An 8,298-nucleotide genomic window follows, 5' to 3' on the forward strand; every position below is an offset into this window, starting at 1 on the left:
CAGCCCAGGGGAGATCCCAGCACCAGGGGCTCAGCCCTGCAGGCCGCGGCCTCCCACCCCTAGCGCCTTTCAGATCCCGTCAGTGTCCCATCTGTTCAAATCCAAAGGTCTGCTCTGCAGCCTCGCGTCAGAACCGTGTGGCTGAGGCTCCACCTGCAGAGCACAGGGCGGCAGGTGGGGCACTTGGGGTGGGGGCCGTGTGCTGGGTGCGGAGGTCCCCCACTTGAGTCCCTCATGCAAGTGGAGACGCACCTGCAGAGGGCTGGGTGGGGTCTGCACAGGCCTGGGGGTGGGGGTCGGCGGGGGGCAGCTGAGTCTTCACCATCCTACCAGCCAGAGCCCGTGCCCAGGCTTCTAGGAAGCGCTAAGCCAGCTTGGGGGTGCCAGCTGACTGTAGCCCCATTTTACCAACAAGGAGATGGAGCCTAGAGGCCCAGGCCTGCAGCTGGCTCTCCGGATGGGGTCTCCCATGAGGCTGGCATTAGAGGGCCTCCTGGGAGGGACTCTGGGGAGGAGGTGACAGGCGCAGAGGTGGGGTGCGGGGACAGGAAGGCGGGTGAGGCCGCAGAGGAGGCATGCAGGTGCTGGGGGCTCTCTGGCGGGGGCTGAGGCAGGCACAGCTCTGAAGGGCGCCCACGTGGGCTGAGCCTCGGTCACCCTTTTGGGCCTGTGTCTGGAGGGGCATTGGGGAGCGACCTCTGCTCCCCTCCCTGCCCTCCCCTTCCTGGTACTCAGCATACCCTCCGAAGGGAGTGGGCAAGCTTGCCCAGCAGGGAGGGAAGCACAGACCAGCGGCGGTTCCCTGTGGTTCTCAGGTTTGCTGCTGGGCCCTGGCTGGGGCAGAGGGACTGTGGGGAGGCGAAGGAGGTGGCACGTGCCTGGAGACCTCCACGTGCAAGGGGCGCGCGGGCGGGGCGGGGGGTCCTGTTCCTCAGGGCCTTTGCAGGGGCCTTGCCATGGTGGGCTGTGATTTTCAGCAGTGCTCTGGGGCCTCCTTAAGAGGCGCTGTTTGAGGAGCTGCCCTTCACCCGCTGGCTCGTGGCTCCAGCGTGGTCTGGGGGGCCCCCAGCCTGTGCAGACGCACACGGCCACAGTCCCTGTGGTTTCAAGGAGGACGTGTGGGCGGCGCTGCAGGAGAGGAGGGGGAGGGGCGGTCAGCAGAGCCCTCGGGGCTGCAAGGGCCGGTTGGCTGTGACATCCTGGGAAGGGAGAGGCCAGGGGCCAGGAGGGACCGAGGACAGCTCCAGGCATGTGGCTTTGGAAGCAGGAGAGAGCAGGGCAGCCAGGCCGAACTCGGGGGTGAGGACAGGCTAGACGGGTGGAGGGAGGACAGCGAGGTCTGGGGAAGCCTGACCTGGGCCGGGGGGTCCACGTGGCACCGTGGCCATGGCGGCTCCCCTCCCGGGACCTCTGCCTTCTCACCTGTGAGATGGAGGCTGGTCGCCAGGGCCCACCCTCCTTGCCACCTTGTGACTCACCGCCCAGCCTACTGCCCCCAGGGGACCCCCAGCTCCAACAGCCCTGCCCAAGGGAAGGCCCTCGGCTCCCCCAGGAGGCTGGCGTGCTGGGGAGACCCAGGCCTGGGAGCCGGCAGGACCCCTCGCCCGCCGTTGGCTCCCGGGCCTCCGCCCTGCCTGCTCTTGCCACAGCTGAGCCGGGCTCTCTCGCCAGGAGCTGACAGAGCCTCTTGTGTTGCAGGCTGATGCTGTCGCCTGGCCTGCATGGACCTGCAGAGCTTTGCACCTGCCTGCCGCCTGCCGCGTGCCGAGCCCCTGCTTCTGTGCCGGCCCCTGGCTGAGCCGCCCAATAAACTGCCATCATAGCCAGCTACAGGGCCACTGGTCTCCATCTGTCATCCGTCAGCGGGAGGCAGCTTCCGGCTCCGGGACCCCAGAGGTGGAGCCTGGGCTGCGTTGGGTGGAAGGGGTGGCGGGGGTGTGTGTGAGTGTGTGAGTGCGCGGGTGTGATGGCCGTGTGGGCAGGAAATGCAAGCTGGGGCAGGGCCTCCACCAACCGTGGGAGCCCAGCCCGGCCGTGGCCCGGCCCGTCCTCCCTGAGGGCCAGCGGGCAGCCTACCACCCTGTTCCCCCATGCAGCTCTGCGGCCCCTCCAGCTCCCAAAGTGATGTCACAGCTTTTCTGCCTCTGGGCACCCAGCCGGGGGCTGGGCACAGAGAAGGGGGTCCTGGGTGGGAAGAGCCCAGCCCAGGCTGCCCATGGGTCCCCCTCTTCTGCAGGAGTGAGGCGTGGGGGAGGCATTCCTACACATAAGGGTCTGGAGCCAGAGAAGCCACTGGGAGTGCCTGGCCTCTGTGGGTAGGAGAGGGCGGGAGACAGCCTCACCCGCCGTGGAGAGGGGGTGCAGGCAGACCCCGGCCCCTCACTGCAGGACTCAGCATTGCCCTTCCCAGGCCCCCATAGAGCTCAGGACCTTGTGGGCTGGGGGCTGTACATGCCAGGCCCCCAGGACAGGCAGAGTCCATGGCCTCAGAATTCCAGAAGGGTCTGCAGGAGGCTACTTCCTGCTCAGCAGCCCCTCGTTCTTCAGCCCCTCACCCCCGTAGTCCGTCTTCCGCTGCAGAGGGTCTGAAGCATTCCGGACCCCTTCTGCTTTGCCCCAAAGACAGCTTCAGGTTGAACGATCCTGCGAAGCTCTGCGTTTCTCGACACTTCCTTCCCTAGGGCCTGGGAAATGCGACCCTGCGGCAGTGTGGGCACGGCGGCAAGACAGGCTGGGGGGGCGAGGTGGTGGGCAGACCCCTGTGTTGGGGCAGCAGCCGCGTCCTCAGCTTTGCAGCCGCGGGGCCGCTGGCTGCTTGGGCCCAGGGTGTCTAGAGGAGGTGTCGGCTGCAAATTGGATATCACGCCTCCGGCCGCAGGTGCGAGGCCTCGGGCCTTCAGGAGCCGGGAGGGCGGCACTTGTGAGTGCATAGCCCAGCTCTGCTGGCCAGGCCGGGGTGGGCTGCAGAGGGGAGGCGCTCGGGGCAGGGCAGCCAGGGGGGAGCAAGGCTGGGCGTGGGGGCGGAGGGGCAGGAGACGGCTGGCCGGTGCCCCGTGCCCCACCTGGCCGCCTGAGCGCAGGGGCCCCGGCTTGCCTGCACAGGCTCTGCCTCCACTCACTCTCGGCCGCCCGACCTTGGAGTGTCTGTGGGTGGGGAGGGCGCGGGAGGGGCTGCCGGGACCCCAGCACCCCCTGCCGCCCCGCCAGCTCCCCCTGACCCTGGGGGAGCAGGTGTTTCAGGGCGAGGCGTTGACGTGGACAGGCCAAGGGCAGCTCGAGGCCAGGAGGAGGGCGCCCAGGGCAGGGCTGGTGGTGGCAGCAGCCACTGCCTGGCCAGATTCCGGGCCTCCCCACTGGAGAGTGATGCATCAGGGTGACCTCAGGCTCCTGCTGTCTGGAGCGGCAGGGAGGTCGAGAGCCAGGCCAGCTGTCTGGGTGCAGACAGTGAGCGGCCGGCCAGCAGGTACCCATATGGTGCCCGCACATAATGGGCTGGGGCCGCTATGACCAGCGGTACCCACTGTGCCCTCCCGGAGCCAGCGGGATGAGGGGAGCACCTCTGCTCTGTCCCTTCCTCTCCTGGGAAAGTCCAGAGACAGACCAGGCTCCCTGAAGTCCCACAGCGTGTGGCAACAGAGCCAGACTTGGAACCAGTCTCACGTGTCCAGGCCAGACACGAGTCACAGGAAGCCAGAGGCTGGCTGCATTGGACTTTCCTTTTGGGGAGCGTGTGGGTGCTGGGAAGAACCTGGCTTCAGCACCGAGTTGGTGGAAGAGAGGTATTTGTTCAATGTGGGTCACAGCCCAGGGGCACTCACGGCTCCCTCCCCCAAGCCTCAGTTTCCTGTCTGTAGAATGGGACTATTAGAGCCTCCAGCGGAAGGGTGACAGGAGCCGGGCCTGCACAAGGCTGGGGCTCAGGATCCACCCTGCGCTGGCCGTGCCCTGCCTGCTCCCTGCTTGCTGCAGAACCCCGAGAGGACCCTGTTGTGGGGACCCCCTGCCCAGGACCCGGACCCGGCACTTCAGGGCCCCTTGGACCCTGAGCCACAAACCTGCAAGAGCCCCCCACTGAGCCAGCCTTGGGTGGAGGGGGGCCGCGTCCAAGGGGTCCTTCCACTCCGTGTGTACACCGTCAACCACGTATAATCTCAGCAACTCCTCCACTTCACAGGACACACCTCAGGCAGACAACCAAACACAACCAAACAAAACAGAAGACAAAGGTAAAGAAAGAGGCTTCCTCTCCCTGCGGGCATGTCCACCAGGCGCCGTTGCTCCCAGGTGTTTCCTAGCGCTGTCGTGAAGCCATCGCCGTGTCCTGTGGTTTATGGACTCAGTAAGAAGCACAGCCTCCTCTAAGGCAGCCGGAGCGACGCGGGGATGGAGCGGGGGACTGGAAAACAGGGAGGGAACTCATTAAACAGACGGCAGAGCGGGAGACTCAGCTGGTGTCTGCAGTGGTTGTCATGACTGAGGAACAAAACAGCCCCCGACGACACCGCTGACCCTCCGGTTAGACGGGGCCCTGCAGGGACAGCTCGTCTCTGGTCCTGGTTTGGAATCACCTGCAGGTTCGCTCAGCCGCAGGCCTGCCGGTCAATGCCGGCCGTCGACTGGGATCTGAGCTGGGGTTGCCGGCCTCACGCCAGCATGTGGCCTCTCCCTGTGGTCCGGGCTTCCGTGCGGCTGGCCGCTGGTCCCAGGGAGCAGCCCCAGAGGGAGAGCCCGGCAGAAACGGCATCCTAGCCTGAGACCTCATCTCTGAAGTCACACAGCGTCACTGGGACTGCAGCGAGCAAGGCTGAGCCCGCCCAGGTTCACGGGGAGGTGGGGGGAGACGTCGCCTCTCGGGAAGAGTGGCAGTGTGGCCGTCTCTGGAAAGTGGAACCTGCCTCCGTCCCCCTTCACTTCCATCTTCGCTCGCTGTGCTGTGACTTCACTCTTCGTCACAGCAAGGAGGGCCTGCCTGCCGTGGACGCCATGGGGACACAGGCTGCTCCGGGACCTCTCTGGGCTCCGTCCTCTCTGCTCCCCCCACGCTCAGATCTCTCGCCCTTGGCCACGGCTCCCATGTCCTCTCAGCCTGTTAACTCTGTGGCCCTGGACAGGAGGCCGTGTCAGCCTCACTGCAGCAGAGTCAGTGCTGAGACCGCCGGGGGACAGTCCTCCTTGGTGCCAGCTCAGGCAGACCCTGGGGTGGACACAGTGTGACCCCGCGGGGAAGGTAACTTGGAGAGGCGTGACCTCCACAGGCTCCTGCGGATGCCCCGCCCTGCAGGAGTGCACCCCTCCTCATGGGCGCTGTTCCTGGAGGGGTCGTCCAGGGGTTGTTCATTGTGCTTAAGGCCAGCTGCTTCAGTTGACGGGATACCTGTAAATCCTCTAGGCAACAGGCATTGCTTTGCTCTGAAAATGGTATCTTGGTTGAAAGTAAGAAAGGCTCAGGAGTAAGAAAGGCACTTCTCAATGAAGTGGCCACTTGTCTTGATTAGCTCAGAAACATCCAGCTGTCTTGCTAAGCTGTTCATGCATCTGCCTAGCCACTCTGCCCCCATCCACCCACCCACCCATCCATCCACCTACCTATCCAACCATCAATCCACCTATCCATCCACCTACCTATCATCTGCCCACCCATCCGTCCATCCACTCACCCATCCACCTACCTACCCATCCATCCACCTACATACCTATCTATCCATCCACCCTATCTATCCATTTGCTTGTCCATTTACCTATCTATCCATCCATCCATCCACCTACCTACCCATCTATGCACTCATCCATCCATCCACTCACCCATCCACCTATTCATCCATCCATCCGTCTATCCACACACCCACCCATCCATCCACCTAAGTGTCCATCTCTCCACCCACCCATCTACCTGCCTGTCCATGTGTCCATCCATTCTTCCACCCATCCATCCTCTTAGCCATTACTCACCCACTTATTCTCTCGACAGCTGCATGGTCCAAGCACTGCCCTCTCACCTGGGCTTGGCTCAGGAAGTAAACCAGGACCCCTGCCCACTGGGAGCCCCTAGTGTGGAGGGGCATTCATCCATATGACAGAGAAGCCCCAGCTTGCTTAGGGAGGCATGGGCAGAGGCGGAAGCACCTAGGAACAAAGGCGGCCCAGAGCAGGTGGCCATGTGCTCTGGCTGGAGGCTAGGACGGCATCCCGAGGAGGTGACCCCCAAGCGGCAGCAGGGCAGGAACCTGTCCCCTCCCTCCAGTGCAGAGTCACCAGGCCAACCAGGACTGGAGACCCAGAGCCAAGTTTAAACTGAAGTTCTAGTTCTCCTTGAACCAAATCCCACTCCCTTTGCGGTGAATTTCCAATTTAAATACCCAAATTGTTTACTTGCTGAAATCAATTGACAAGGGACCAGCTTGTATTTGCGATTCAATTGACTATGATACACTGTATTACAATTACAGCTCGAATGGATTTCTTTTTAATTTATTTTCCTCTTAACGTTCTCCTCCGCCGGTAATTCTGAGACTAATGTCCTCGCGATCCTCATCCTTAGCTGCGGAAGGATAATGGACAGCTCTGGACAGAGGCCATGCTGGGCACTGCCGGCCCCCAGGGCTTTGGCCCCGCGGCCCTGTGGGCCTGTGTCCCTTTCAGACCGCCCAGGCTGGGCCCGGAACGTCCCACAAAAGGCGTCTCCCGTCATCGCCATGATGGGAGCTCAGGATGGAGCACCCGGGAGCCGGAAGGTGCTCCCGCCCCCTTCCTCCGTCTTCGAGGGCCTTGCTCCTGCTGGGTACTCCTGAACAAACCTCTGTTGCCCTCTGGGCCTCAGTTTCCCCACCTGTGAGAGGCGCCCTCTCTCCCCACCTCTCCACCCCCACTGTCCCTGGCCTCCTCCTTTCTAGTCCTGACGCAGTCACAGGCTCCAGGGGGACCATCCACTTGGGTCTGTCCTGGGGCCAACTTGGGGTGCATGTGGGCACCCTGCTCTGCTTGCCAGGAGGGACATCGAAGCTCAGAGGGACCACGTGAGCTGTGAACTTGCCCAGTGGCCCCCCACCTCCCTGGGCAGCACTGGAGCAGGGGTTGGATCTTCTCCCACTGGGCCACCGCCTGCCTGGGGACGCCTGCCTCCGCTTCCTCGGGGGGGCTGCTGGGGCAGGGGGAGCCTTCCCTGAGCCCCTCACTCTCTCTGCGCTGGTTGACTGAGCCTGAACACCTGCACCCTGCCCTCGCTGGAGGGAGCTTCCCCAGGTGCCCAGGCAGCCAGGTGGTGGCCTGCTGGTGAGGCCAGCAGGGCCTGAGAGGCCGTCACCCCATTCTTAGTCACACATCATGTCCACTCTTTGTGACCCCATAGACTGCAGCCCGCCAGGCTCCCCTGTCCATGGGCTTCTCCAGGCAAGAACACTGCAGGGGTTGCCGTTTCGTTCTCCAGAGGATCTTCCTGACCCAGGGATTGAACCCGCATTGGCAGTGGGGTCTTTACCACTGAGCCACCTGGGAAGATGCATGACCCCATGGCCACCCCCCTTGAACATGCCAACACCCTCTGGGGGTGTCTCTGTGTGAGCGTGACTGTGTGTCCGACCTCAGAGCCTGGCGTGGGTGCATCCTGGCTCAGGCCAGCCCGCCCGACTGCAGCCCGGAGCACTTAGCTCCCTCCCTGTCCAGGCCTGTCTCTTAGCTGTGATGTGCAGTGTGGATGAGGGACGTCCGCGTGGCCTTTCACGGGTGACAGATGCTGTCCGACCCTCACCTGTGCGTGCAGTGGGGCCTAGGCCCCTGCCTGAGACAGACACGGAGGTAAGGCTGGAGGCCCAGACCCGGCCTCTGGCCCCAGCACGCCCTCCACCCCTGCCGTCCTGGCGCTGGGGAGACAGACGGCTCCCCGGGCCTTGAGTCAGTTTGTTTGGCCGCTCTGGGAATGGAGGTGCCCGTAGACCAGGTCCCTGTGGAAACCCAGCCCGACAGCCCCATTCTGCACCACCTCTGCGGAGAAATTCTCACATGAGGGGGACTTCCTGCTCTTTTGGGAATATGTGAATCCTTGCAGAAGGCAGGACGCCGTTTCCATCAGGGAGCCATGTCTGTGAAAAGGAGAATTAGTAACAGAGAAGCGAGAAAGTGGGTGGGGAAGAGCGAGCCACGCTAAGCTTGGCCCTGGGAGGTCAGCCGCACAGGCTTCCAGAAAGGTCGAGTGTGGAGGGTGCCCAGCCTGCAGCCACAGACCTCGCTGGAGCTGCCACCAGCCGGGGTGGCGGAGCCCCTGGGCTGGGCAATCAGCTGGACGCGTGGGCCAGAGCAGCAGGG

General features: G+C 63.7%; 1 protein-coding gene across 2 annotated transcripts in view; it reads left to right on the forward strand.

Annotated features, from left to right (window-relative positions):
- The window catches only part of TSNARE1 (t-SNARE domain containing 1), a 111,892-nt gene extending 110,064 nt beyond the window's left edge, over positions 1 to 1,828 (forward strand). For both annotated transcript variants that reach the window (XM_042254013.2, XM_042254014.2), the window contains one exon: positions 1,699 to 1,828. The gene's annotated coding sequence lies outside the window, so the exon portion shown is untranslated. The remainder of the gene's footprint in view (positions 1 to 1,698) is intronic.
- The last annotated feature ends 6,470 nt before the right edge of the window (positions 1,829 to 8,298 follow it).

Source organism: Ovis aries, chromosome 9, assembly GCF_016772045.2.
Source record: "Ovis aries strain OAR_USU_Benz2616 breed Rambouillet chromosome 9, ARS-UI_Ramb_v3.0, whole genome shotgun sequence".
Taxonomy (NCBI): Eukaryota; Metazoa; Chordata; class Mammalia; order Artiodactyla; family Bovidae; genus Ovis; species Ovis aries.